General features: G+C 32.9%; 1 protein-coding gene across 1 annotated transcript in view; it reads right to left on the reverse strand.

Annotated features, from left to right (window-relative positions):
* The window catches only part of LOC143083529 (uncharacterized), a 47,132-nt gene extending 43,367 nt beyond the window's left edge, over nt 1-3,765 (reverse strand). Inside the window, exon 1 of the mRNA XM_076259777.1 lies at nt 3,629-3,765. The gene's annotated coding sequence lies outside the window, so the exon portion shown is untranslated. The remainder of the gene's footprint in view (nt 1-3,628) is intronic.
* Nucleotides 3,766-14,827: the final 11,062 nt, after the last annotated feature.

Below are 14,827 nucleotides of genomic sequence, written 5' to 3' on the forward strand. Positions count from 1 at the left end.
CAACAAAATTTCCTTAAAATTAACAATTCAGGGGTAGCAACCCAACAACCGGTTTTTCGATTCATCTGAAAATTTCAGGGCAGTTAGATTTTGACTAGATAAACAATATTACCTTCTGTCAGATATGCTCTAAATGCTATGGTTTCAGAGTTATAAGCCAACATCTACATTTGACCCCTATGTTCTATTTTTAGCCATGGCGGCCATCTTGGTTGGCAGGCCGGGTCACCGGACAAATGAGTAAAACCAGATACCACAATAATGATTTTGGCAAAGTTTAGGTAAATTTAATCAAGTAGTTTCACAGGGGAGGGTTTTTGTAAAAGATCACAAAAATTTAAGAAAAAATCATGGTAAAACTGACTATAAAAGTCAATAACTCCTTAAGGGGTCTACTGACCATTTTAGTCATGCTGACTTATTTGTAGATCTTACTTTAGCTATTTGTTGCTGCTAACAGTTATCTCTATCTATAATAATATTCAAGATAATAACCAAAAAAAGCAAAATTTCCTTAAAATTACCAATACAAGAGCAGCAACCCAAAAACGGGTTGTCCGATTTATCTGAATATTTGATACTACTGTTGCCTTTATTGGTCTACATAAGACTCATCAGTGACACTGATATCAAAATATTTATACAGCCAAACAAGAAAAAAGTTGAAGAGCATTGAGGATTCAAAATTCCAAAAAGTTGTGCCAAATACGGCTAAGGTAATCTATGCCTGGGATAAGGAAATCCTTAGTTTTTCGAAAAATTCAAAGTTTTGTAACGAGGAAATTTATAAAAATGACCACAATATTGATATTCATGTCAACACCAAAAGCTACGGATTATATATCACATTTTTCAACATTCACTTGAAGTTCAACAAATTTTAAATGCACACATACATGTACATCACTACATGTTTGTGTTGCTTTCTTCCACAGAAAACGAAGGCTTGACAAAAACTATCATCCACATAATCTGATATTATGTATCCAAATACTGGTGTTTGTTTTAGAATATATTTTTGTAAGATATATTGAAAATAATGAACTGTTTCCCAATTTAAAAAAAAAAATGGAAAGAATCTTCATTTCTGCAACAATTGTAATGTGTAAATTTCATTATCCTAAGAAATTCTAATGATAACATATTTGTTAATTCGCATTGGTCAGTTTTTTTATTGTACGAGGAAGCCGTAGTGCTCGGTAGGAAAACTGACATCGTGATCAATTAAGATTGGAGTCGAACGCACCTGTCATGGTTGGGAATTGAACTCACAATGCTAGTATTAAAGTTAGCAGGCTACTGATTCAGTAGCTTGACTACATAGACCACTCATTTGCTATTTACATTATTGTGTGGTATGTATTCTTATTTTCAATAGCTTGTCCAAATATTGATATAGAACGGCTTTGTAAATTTATGATGTACTTTAATATTGTAAATTATTTTATTGTAAATATATTTTGCTTCAATTTGTTTATCTAGCCATCTCAAGATATTCTAGAACTTATAAATAATTTACATTGGTGTAAATTTTATCTTTATACAGTGTCTTTTTTATTTTTAGTCTTCCTGTCATGTTTTTGGGACAGAAGATCTTAATATCTAAAACTGTGCAGTCCAATTTGACTTAATAAATAACTAGTTTTATACAAAACTTTCTGATAATTTTCCATCACGACCAATCATGACATTATTATAAACCTATGCAAGACGTCGTGTGCCCAACTTTTGAACACGCTTGTATTGCAAAGGATCTATGTTCCAAAACATTCTGTTTTCTGATCGTAAATTTTTGCTAAATCGTTTCCCGTTTTCAGTTGTTATCAAGTCGCAATTCCTTGTATCTCTATTATTTTTTTTGGTGACATTTAAAAGTACGTACATTTTATTTCCCTATATATTTTAAAAGGATCTCATGTAATGGACATCATTCAATGATTCCTGTTACGCTAGTTTGGCCCATTGGGGAATGAAAACAAGGTTCAAAAGCCTTATTTATTATGAATTGACACAAAATATACATTAAAATATTGATTCTTTGGAATTGATATGGATTTGGTTCCTTAAAAAATTCAAAGTCCAAAATTTACCGCTTTAGTGAAAGTTTTGGTTTTAATATTTTTTAAAGGATACATCCTTTGCGACATTTACGTACAAACTTTTGCAAATTTTACTAATAAATGGGCCATAAATTGAAGTAATATACAAATTCACAAGTTGAAGTTTTATCATCTCAATTAGATGCTTCAAAGAGTATTTATTTACATGTACATCTTGACATGAATGATTTCCATGAATGAGATATTTCATATGTTTTGGATAGGATCATTTTACATTCATACATCACGTTCACTAAAAATTGAGAATTGAAATGTGGAATGAGTCATAAAGACAACAACCCACCAAAGAGCAGAAAACAGCCCAAGGCAACAAAAGGAAGCGGAAGCGGGTCTCAGCTAACCACTCAACAAAACATGTGAACTAGTTTTGTACATACATTTCTCTAATTCTATGGAAATTTATCCCTCTCCGAACCCATTGTATGAAATTTTTTAATCAACGTGGGGTTGCCGGTGATCTCAAAAGATCATTGGATGATTTAGAGGGTCATAACCTCTTTAAGTTACTGGATGAATCAAAATATGCTAACAGGTGCTAATGAAATTGACAACTTCGTGAAATGTGAAAGGCACTCAAAGGGGATTTTCGTTTAACAAAAAAGGAAAATTTATTTTTTAATCATTAGAAAAACAGTTTCTTACATAGTTTCTTGTGGATTATCGGATTTGTCCAATCTCGATAGTTGAATTATAAATTTTAAAGTCATCCCCGAAGCTCGGACTTTAAAATTGATATTTTAACTATCTCAATTGGATAAATCCGATTGGATAATCAAGTCGTAATAATGTAAGAGTCTATATTTAACAATCTTTTAGTGCAAAAAGGACAACATGATATCATTAGAAACAACGAAACAAAAAGATACATAACGATCGAAATATTCATTTTATTTGACGAAATAAACGATTCATGCATATACATATTATATATTAATATTTGGTAAGAATACATAAACATGTTAAAACAAATGTTCATGTCAATGCGCAAATAATAATGCGCCGTGGTGAAGTAAGGAGAGCCGTGTCATAAAGGTTAGTGCATCGGACTACTAACATGTAAAGGTTTCTGGTTTTATCCCCGTTCCGGAGAAAAAACTTCAGGGATTGCATTTTCGGCTTCTCTTTGACACAATTTGCGAGTATGGTCTTGATAAACGACGATAGTCCGTCAGAAGGGGACGACAAATGACTGACCCGTGTTTAAAGAGGCATATATTCTTAAACTTTAAAGACACTCTTGTAGATTTCGGAAAAGAACAGGCTTATACCGCTACAAGGCAGCACTCGCACCAGTAGAGTTGAAGGAATTAATATAAGTTGTTATAACGTCTTTCCCGATCCCCTGTACATTAATATGTTTAGACTAAAAGCAAATAACCTTGTAAAAACGTATTCATACTATAAAAAATAAGATGCTTTATTCTCATTATTTAATACAGAGTATGGCTACTTGCATAATATTTTATAAAGACAAACAACAATTGATATTTTAACGAAAGAAAACGTACCTTACATCAGTAATACTTTCACAGTAAATAAACAATAGAACTAGGAAGTATATCTGTCCATTTCTCGAGTTATATGTCAATTTCAAGTCAAGTTAATCCGATACTAGTTTATACCTTTTACAAGTCATGCATACATTTCATACAGTATAATTATCTCCATAAATTGTGTTTAGGTTGAAAAATAATTATCATACAATTCCGAATTAAAAAAAAAGTACTTTTTGAAAAGCTCAAAAATATAAATCCTTACACTTAAAAAAAACCAGACATTTAAATAGTTTTAAAGAACTACAACTGTAGATACTCATGAATTCCCCTTTTTTACCTTGATAAAAGGTCGAAAGAAATACTTTTTCTACATTTTTTGTACCTGTAGACGTTTAAAAACAAAATATGTAAATAAACGAAATGAAGCTTTTAAATGGTCACCTGTAGCAGTCATCGCATTACACACTTGTACACTCTAGTTTCTGTATTAGGTATAATATAACTTGCTTTAAGCAAAAATGACCTTTTCAATGAATTTATCGCTTGGGAATATTTTCTGTAAGACATACACTACTGTATACTACATAATTTGAATATACACGCGATTAAAAAGCTTTTTATCGATCACAACACTAATATATATACATATCATATATATCACAACAATTGTAAACCATGTTGACATATTTGTATAGAATATTTTGCACCAAAACGGTAAAATGGAATAAAGGAAAAAGAAAATGAAATATGAAACAAATTGAAAATCGAGGGGCTTATTTGTCACACTTTCCAGAGTCTCCCTTAATAATTTTTGTCCATGTTTGTAATTTATAGAAACCCTCTTTTAACTAATAATTTCGTTAAAATTGTATTACGGCCAAAAATAATTTTAAAATGAATAAAAAAACCTGTGGTATTTCTTCAGATAAGGTAGGGAAAATTGACTTATGTAGAGAAATAGATTGACAGGCAAAATTTATAAATGTTGGATATCCAATTACGAGTACAGAAAGTCGACATGAGCGTTACGAAAATCGAGGGACGAGTTATAAAAGTCGACTTACGTGTCATAAAACTTGAATTGCGTGTTAAGAAGTCGAATTTAGAATTTAGAAAGTCGAGCAGCGAGTCTAGATAGTAGAATTACGAGTTTAAAGTAAGTTGAGTAATGAGCTGAAAAAGTCGAGTTGCGAGTAACGAAAGTCCAGTTTAGAGAAATGAGGGTTGAGTTGTGAGTCGATAATGTCGGGTTGAGAGTTCGAAAATATAAAATCTTTGCAAACTAAATGATTTATATTTGATAATAAACAGCTGCGCCATGAGCGCATGATACGCCCGATGTCTTGTGTGGAAGTTTTATGCAATAATCATAAATAGTTTCTGAGAAAGTTTTAAGCAATAACCATATATTGTTTTTGAGACACGGCGGGACATGTGAAACCCCCAACCCTGTTTTTTTTTACAAAAAACTAAATATCACTAAAATAGAATTTTGAATCAAAACCAAAAAGTATACGGATCTTTAGATTAATATAACAAAGAAGTGTGTAAAGTTTTAAGCAATAATCATAAATTATTTTTGAGATACGGCGCGACATGTAAAAAAAACCTCCTCTGTTTAACAAAATAGTCAATAAATCCAAAATAAAGTTTTAAATCATCACCAAAAAGTATACAGATCTTTAGATTAATATAACAAAGAAGTGTGTAAAGTTTTAAGCAATAATCATAAATTGTTTTTGAGATACGGCACAACATGTAAAAAAAAAAACTCCCCCTTTTTTACAAAATACTAAATAACTCAAAAATGAAATTTTGAATCATCACAAAAAAGTATACAAATCTTTAGATTAATATAACAAAGACATGTGTAAAGTTTTAAGTAATAATCATAAATAGTTTTTGAGATATGGTGCGACATGTAAAAAACCCCTCACCCTTTTTTACAAAATACTCAATAACTCAAAAATAAAATGTTGAATCATCACCAAAAAGTATACAGATATTAAGATTAATATAACTAAGAAGTGTTTAAAGTTTTAAGCCATAATCAAGAATCGTTTTTGAGATACGGTGCGACATGTGAAAAAAACACACCCCTGTTTTAGTTACAAAGTGACGTAACTCAAAAAGTTTTAATCTTATTTTCACCAAAAAGTATACAGATCATTTGACCATCATAAGAAACAACTATCTTAAGTTTCATGAAATTTGGATAAGTCGTTCTCAAGTTACGGTGCGACATGTTTACGCCGGACAGACGGACAGACGGACGGACAGACAGACGGACGGACACCGGACATTTGTATACCATGATACGTCCCGTCAAAATTTTGACGGGCGTATAAAAACGGACGAGTACACAACCTAAAATGCTTTAATTTTTAATTTCAAGGAGTATTGAGACAGAACTCAGTGAAGTGAATTACAGTCTTAAACCAGGTTGAATTAGAACAAAAGAATCCAAGCTCTTTGTTAGAGAAGGCGATAAATGTTTACTGTATTGTTTACTATAGTGACAAAATTTTTAAAAGTTAATAGAAACAAACAAAATTGCAATTTTCTTCTCAATTACGAGGTGTTTTATTTTAAAAACCCCATTTGCATAAGTTTTCAATTTATCTAGTACATAGTTAAGCAGAACAATTAGATATCAAGTCGGAGACATGGGTATCTTTCAAGTTGGATGAAGAAAATGCAAAACCTCCGATTTTTTGGAAAAAATTACCACGGACGGAAAACATATCAATCTATTAGTTCAGTAATTTTCGTGTCTGCCCTTCCATTATGTGACTGAAGAAAAAATTCCCAAAAATGGGTAACAATTGTATCGAAAAGAGAAAATCGAGTGCACCTTTTTATGTCAGGGCGTGTTTGAGTTGAGTATATTGTCTTGATATCGTACAAAGTAAGAATATTTCATACATCGTCTCGCTTCAGATTTTATCATTTTTATATATTAAAGCTACAGGTTGACTTTATAACACAAAAAAATCACAGTACTAAAAGATAAAATATATGGGTCAAGTGAAATACCTATCTAATGAGTCACAACAACAGAGAAGGTGTGTTCGAATAGCTATTTTTTTTACTGAAAGTACTTGACGACAGTCTTTCAAGTTGGATGATGAAAATGCATATCTTCGAAAAAAAAATTCTGAGTGATAACTAGGGTTTATAGTCTTCATACACTAAAAAAATCTAGTCTGCCCTTCCACGAAATATTTAATAAGAATTTTTTTAAATGTTTATGAATTTTCGAAAATTCAACCTGACAACCGATCAGACAATGGTTTTAAGTTGAATCAATGCAGACAAGATTATTAACTGATGCTCATTAGCGAGTTGATACAATTGTCTTTTAAAATACAATTGACATATAAGGATCGTAATCAATTATGGTGCAATGTGGATAAATTTATCGGTTTCCAAGAGCAAAATTGGTGGCGCGTCATCCCTACAATAGCTTCCATTTCTACGATTGTGAAAATGAACTGGCGTAATGGGGAGATAATTTTGACGAAGTAGAATCCTGACTGATTAGGAAAGGAGTCAAACACATTTTGCTACGCATAAAATCTAAGTGTCAGTGATAGTGAATACCACACTTCAACAGTATAAACCTGTATTTGATTTCGAGATAATGAAATTATCTGATGATGAATGTCGAGTATTGTACGATTGTTTACTATGCGTAGGCACAATAAGGTTGGATAAATATTTTGGTGTCAGTTGAAGTAGTTGAAGTAGACGTGGAAACTCTACTCATGCCAATTTTTTTTATTTGAAACAAAGATAAATTCTGCACAATTTGATAAAAAGTTCAAAGGAGTAGGTCCGGTAAGACCCCTTTTTAGCCCCAAAATATAGCAGTTTTACACAATTGTTAAAATGTAAACTGTTAGGTATTTATTGGAAAGTAGAATTCTTCTGCCACATAAATACAAAATGTATGGGCTGTTTTTGACAATAAAATGCACATATATCGGGAACTAGCATCATTACTAAATTACTAAAAATATTCACACTGTTAGCATTTTATTGAAATTTAAGACCGTTTCCGTCTTAAATAAAAGTGAGGGCATTTGTGTTTATTCTTACTATTGAAATGTAAGTTGTATTTGATGATACTACATTACATATATAAAGGTTGAGCATATTTGATAGATTTTTCATATTTAAGCTAGAATCTGAGCGTTTTTAATGAGTAAATCAGTTAAAATCTTTCACACACACACTAATTGAATCAACTGAGATAGACCCTAAGTGTTTGAAAAGTGCCTAAAATGTTTTGTCAGATGAACCGGAAATTGTAGGCCAAAATCGACCCTTACCGGTCCTACTCCTTTAACAAACTTTTACGATTTGATTGGGGAAATCAATGGGGTATATTTCTATTTTATTTTACAAAAAGCAACATGAAATATTTGATGCTATACCATAAGTATATCAAACTTAATATAATCAATTGTATGAAAGTGTACACGTTGTTCAAATGATAAAGAAAAGGAAAATAGAAAAGGAAAATAGAAAAAATACCGAACCCTTAGAAAAATTCAAAACGGAAAGTTATTTATTAAATGGCAAAATCAAAAACGCAACTACATCAAACGAATGTAGATCACCTGCACTGGACAAAACAGCTGTTACATGAGAGCTTTATGTTATATTCCTTTTTGAAAGCTCTAAAAAATAAATCTAGTATATTTTATTCTTCTCTTATATTTCTAGTGAGGAAAGCGATTTCCTAAGTATTTTGCTTTAAACATGTTAAAAAAGGATGTCACATACTGTACTGACTAGAAAAGTAATATTTTCATTTACATTTCTATTTAACACTTAATTACATTTAAATGGTATGGTCTATACCAGGAAGGGGAGGACGGGTAGTCATTATTGTACATAAAATCTTGTTTACACTGGAACGGAAATCGTATGTTGAAAAATGTACACTGTATCTCCGGATTATTAGGTGCAACTTGACGCACAGTTAAGAAGTACATAATATAAAGTATTTAACAACTTATAATAACCAATTAAACCCCTGCTGTCTGTTCTCCGACCAAGAAGAATGTTGCATGGAGTTAACTAGGTGTTTGGATAATTTATTTTAAAAATATAGTTGGCAAACAGATAACTTCTAACAAAAGATTTCAAAAAGATCTGGTTCAGTCAAACGTACGATTTTTATACCCTTTTCACATTTTATTATTTTTCTCGCCGAATCTATATATGGAATCCCCAGTTTGGGTTCTTAACGCATTTGCAATGTGCAAAATCTTAGACTGCTACTTACATGTCGATGATGATCGATAATGAGTCTATATAAAGAACAACCAAAACAGAAACAATCGAGACGTTATATGACAATAGGAAACAGAAACACTATTGACATACATGTACATGCTGTCTGCTCTATGGTCGGATTGTTGTCGCTTTGACACATCCCCCATTTCCTTTCCCAATTTTGTGTAATTGTGTCATACCGGAGATCATATGGATATTCAAGAGGGGCGAAAAATATACTAGAGGAACGGTCAAACTTATAGATTAAAAATAAATTGTCAACGCTATGGCTAAAAAAGAAAAAGACAAAACAGACATATAAAAGAACACACTACAGAACATAGAAAACAAAAGACTGAGCAACACGCACCCCACTAAATATTGGGGTTATCTCAGGTGATCCGAGAGGGTAAGCAGATCCTAATCCACGTGTGGCACATTTAAACTAGATAAAGAACAAGAAACATGTTTTTCAACCATGTCTATAGCATGAAACAAAATTTGGATAGATTGGTCTGAATAAAATACTTTTCAATTATCTATCCCAATTTTAGATCTGTAACCGTATTTGGAAGCGGTTGCATTTGTTTTTTTGTTATATTTATTTATATTTTGTTTTATTAATATGGAACGATTACGAGTTTGACATACTGTTTGAACACCCGATTGTTTAACACAAAAACACTATTTACAACTTTGTACCTTTTTCACTTTCGATCTTTTATATCTGGGCGTTATGTATTCGGGTTTAGTTTTCTGTAATTAGTTAATACTTCAGTTTCTTTATGTATATCTCTTTCATATTCATTTGATAAAATTTACTGTTTGCAATAGCATGAATTGTTCTATATAATAAGAATGTTCTTATCCCGGGCATAAAAACAATGCCGTATTTGGCGAAACCTTTTCAACTTTTTATCTCCAGTGCTGTACAACTTTGTACTTTTTTCACTTTCGATCTTTTATATCTGGGCGTCACTTGTAAGTCCTGTGTGAACAAGGCGCGTTTTTGGCGTATTGAATTTTAAACCTGATGCTTTTTGTTATCTATTAATCATGTTTTTCTTTGTCTAATATGTTCTCCTATTTATTTGTATTGTAGTCCTGTAATATTATGTTGTCATTTCAATGTTATATTTAACTTTGCCAATAAAGTGCGAGGTTTGGCATGCCACAAAACCAGGTTCAACCCACCACTTTTATTCCCCTTTAAAAGTGTCCTGTACCAAGTCAGGAAGATGGCCATTGTTATATTATTGTTCGTTTCTGTGTGTGTTGCATTTTAACGTTGAGTCGTTTGTGTTTTCTCTTATTTTTGAGATATTGAGATCAGACGTGGCACGGTACTTGTCTATCCCAAATTCATGTATTTGGTTTTCATGTTATATTTGTTATTCTCGTGGTGTTTTGTCTGATGCTTGGTCCGTTTCTGTGTGTGTTACGTTTCGGTGTTATGTCGTTGTTCTCTTATATTTAATGCGTTTCCCTCGGTTTTAGTTTGTTACCCCGATTTTGTTTTTTGTCCCTGGATTTATGAGTTTTGAACAGCGGTATACTACTGTTGCCTTTATTTTACCCAAAGATGGCATTTGATGATTCTGGTCTTTATTTAGGCTGGAACATTGACATATGAACCATACACTTTGTTTGGTTCAATATACCGCTTTAAAGGTAGCACAATGCAAAGATTTGATACCTCCGATTCCCCAGTTTTGAAATGCTGTAATTTTCTGTAAAATGCTTGAAAATTTATAAAAGTGGTATGTAAAGATAGCTAACAGATTACTCTTTCATATTAATGCAATGTTAGTATTATACAACAATAATGTAATCAATTATAATGTTAACTGTGTCGACACAATTTTACAAGAAATTTCCACTTTCAATTGAAATTATCTTCTTCATGGATATCTCGAGATAATTAGGTCTTTCCACTTTTCCGTGGAAAGACCTATTGGTTTTCTTCTGAGATTTTATTTTTTTCTTCCGCCACATTTTGTTCTTGCATAAAATAGTGGTTTCGCAAGATGTCGCTTTGATTTTTCGCGTATGATATCGAACAGTTATTGCGTTTTTGAAACTGACCCTGTCAAACCGTACACTTTACGGTGTAAGAGTTATCTCCCCGAACACTGTTTTTCTTGTGTCCACTACTCCTTCGCAAACCGTAAAAGATTACGACAAATTTATTTGACCAAAGTGCTTGCTATATCTTCAAGATGCCGAGTTGGTTTGCACCAAAGTACTCCGGAGTCTCCATATGAGAGTTATTTCCCCTTATGCATTTAATATAAGTGATATGCATATAAACTCATGAACCGTAAGCGGTATAAACCTAGAGTCGCTTTATTGAAGGTCCTTGAGTCCCAACTTAGAAAATTAGGTCAAGGTCAAAGGTCAAGGTCATGTTCTAAATCTCAACTTTCACTTCAAACTGCTTTTACTCAGAAAAAAAGTTGAGGTAAAATTAAAAACAATGTGAGCAAAATATTAGTCACGACATAAACGTAGTCGAGAAAATATGTCGAATTGGTACGAATAGTATTTCGGGGTTTTTCGTGCCACTGAAATGAAAAAATGAACAGATTGATTAATTATAGCTTCAAACTTTACAGCTCTCGTGATGCGTTCATGCAATTTATCTTTATAAATCATCCAATGCCCACAACCACCATTCTAGCCCCTTCTAACCCCACCACCGCCTCCCCCTTTTTTTTCGAAATCCCATTTCTATTTTATCATAAAAATGCTAATCCTTCTCTTTTTATGTATAAATTTCTTTCTGAAATACAAATCTATTGCTGCAAAAAAAAAAAAAATCGGCTCCAAATCATGTACATGTATTTCTGAAAAATAAAAGTACTATAGCACCAGCATTATTTTTGTGTGCATGCAATGAATGAGTCGACCACTGTTCAGCGATTGGACAAAAGTTTACCTGTAAAATAAATCGAGAAAATATATTTTCCGTTAGCAGTATAAATCACGTGCAGTCTGCCTGACGTTCTAATCTGGGTTGAGAAATTAAAATCTATGACATAGAATTCCCTCCAAAGTTCGTAAATAGTAGTACAAGAAGCTGTAACAACGACAGCAAACCGGATTTATTAACATTTATTTGTGTCCTGGCAATATCACAAGAACCATTACTGATGAATGGTGAAAGCGAAAATCGTCAATATCAAATTTGACCTCCATTTTGTCATCAGTATCAACATATTAAAATTTGAAAAGCTTAGATTGAATGGTTCATGAGTAAATGCAACAACGTGAATGGAAACGCCATTTTACAATCTTTCAAGAACCATAACTCCTGAACAGTAAAAGTCAAAATCGTCATTATTGAACTTGACCTCTATTTTGTCATCAGTAACAACATATAAAAATTTCAAAAGCTTTAGTTGAATGGTTCATGAGAAAATGCACGGACACCACTGGAAACACCATTTTTCAATCTTTCAAGAGCCATAACTCCTGAACGGTAAAAGTCAAAATCGTCATTATTGAACTTGACCTCCATTTTGTCATCAGTAACAACATATTAAAATTTGGGAAGCTTTGGTAGAACAGTTCATGCATAAATGCACTAACACGACTGGAAACTCCATTTTTCAATTTTTCAAGAACCATAACTCCTGAACGGTAAAAGTCAAAATCGCCATTGTTGAACTTGACCTTCATTTAGTTGTCAGTAACAACATATTAAAATTTTAAAAGCTTTGGTTGAACGGTTCATGAGTTAATGCACGGACAACATTTGATTGCCGCCCGCCCGACCGCCCGCCCGCCGTACATCCCCAAATCAATAACCGACATTTTTGTCACAAAAATCCGGTTAAAAATCCTAGAATCAAACATGCATTTAAATTAAATAAATCTGTCGTGTGTACCTGTAAATATGTAAACGAAAAAAGCATGCATGATCCGACATCAATGACCTGTAAATGAAAGAAAATTGAATCCGTTTTGCACATTCTTTATACATAGGTGTGGTCAGGACCTCGTCTCTCTCTGCAAAGGATTAAAATAAACTATCTTTCTGAGTATATCTGCTTGGTGCACATGACTTCACAATCGCTGCATCCGGTACTACCTTAAATGAAATAGGGGTTTCCCCTTTTCGAAAAAAAATAAAATGTGCACGTACATTTTAAACCATGCAGGTCAGGTTCGATTTCCTTTAAATATAAAATTGAATACAATGCACACACAATAAGATCAATAAGTAAATAAGACACGACACACATTCTGGAAAGCCTACTTAAAAAAAAACTTTTATAAAGGAAGATGCAAGGATTTTTTTTTGTAAGAGTGTATATATCTTTGCATGTTCCTTCAAATTTCATAATTTTAATAGAATCAAAATGTTTCACAGACCAGTTTTCGCGTGTTCCTAGAGGCTGGGTCTCAAGTGTTTAAACACGGACACTAGCTATAGGCTCTCACTGCCTATTTTACGTGTTCCTAGAGGCTGGGTCTGTAGTGTTTAAACACGGACACTAGGCTCTCAATGCCTATTTTACGTGTTCCTAGAGACTGAGTCTCTGGTGTTTAAACACGGACACTAGGCTTTCAATGCCTTTTTCACGTGTTCCTAGAGGCTGGGTCTCTCGTGTTTAAAGACGGACACTAGGATCTCAATGCCTATTTTACGTGTTCCTAGAGGCTGGGTCTCTCGTGTTTAAACGCGGACACTAGGCTCTCAATGCCGTTTTAACGTGTTCCTAGAGGCTGGGTCTCTCGTGTTTAAAGACGGACACTAGGCTCTCAATGCCTATTTTACGTGTTCCTAGAGGCTGGGTCTCTAGTGTTTAAACACGGACACTAGGCTCTCAATGCCGTTTTCACGTGTTCCTAGAGGCTGGGTCTCTAGTGTTTAAACACGGACACTGGTCTCTCAATGCCGTTTTCACGTGTTCCTAGAGGCTGGGTCTCTAGTGTTTAAACACGGACACTAGGCTCTCAATGCCGTTTTCACGTGTTCCTAGAGGCTGGGTCTCTAGTGTTTAAACACGGACACTAGGCTCTCAATGCCTATTTTACGTGTTCTGTGTTTAAACACGAGCACTTGACTCTCAAATCCCTTTTTGCGTTGTCCATGTGTTTAACCGACAACCAACCAACTATTACATGCATGTTGTGGTCCCTTGTGTTTAATTCGGGTGCAATATCTCATTTGTTTCGTGTTTGCTTGTTTCAAGCTACCCTATCTCACGTGTGTAATAAGTCTATTAATCAATCATACAATCAAATCAAATCAATCAATCAATCAATCAATCAATCAATCAATCAATTAATCAGTCAATCATTCATGTTTTGGAGGGGAAAGACCGCCAACAATTGTTTTTAAAACAAAATGATTTATATTTGATATTATTATGTGTTGTTCCTAGAGCCACTATTTACAAAAGCTTGTCTCATACTTTGGTTAGAGTGTATAGATCAAGTTTTACACCTAATCAAATATTATCTACTTTTATGTTGTAAGGGTGTTTACCCTAATTAGAGATTTGCTCCTGTTGTGTTGATTAAGATTTCATGTATAGTTATAAAGAGTATATAGCTAAATTCATTCAACTGACAACGATTTTGCCATTAATTGCATAACAATTATTGATTACATGATGATTACATAACAAAAATATTGCATTCATTTAAAAGATAAATCTTTTATCTCTCTCTATATACTTTTTTATTATTAATTTATATGCAGTCTTAAGAAAGTAACAACATTTTAAAGGTTGAAGATTGGAAGTAAAAAAATCTTTGTATTGAGCTTCCTTAATTTACACATTATATGCATGGTATTTTGTATAAAATCAAAAAGTACTAGAACACACCCGTGATAGCACGGGTCCGTGACTGAATTAAAGTATATAACTATGCGCAAGCCTTATTTTAGTATTAGTATTGTCATCTGATAAA

This window comes from Mytilus galloprovincialis, chromosome 1 (assembly GCF_965363235.1).
Source record: "Mytilus galloprovincialis chromosome 1, xbMytGall1.hap1.1, whole genome shotgun sequence".
In the NCBI taxonomy this organism is placed as follows: Eukaryota; Metazoa; Mollusca; class Bivalvia; order Mytilida; family Mytilidae; genus Mytilus; species Mytilus galloprovincialis.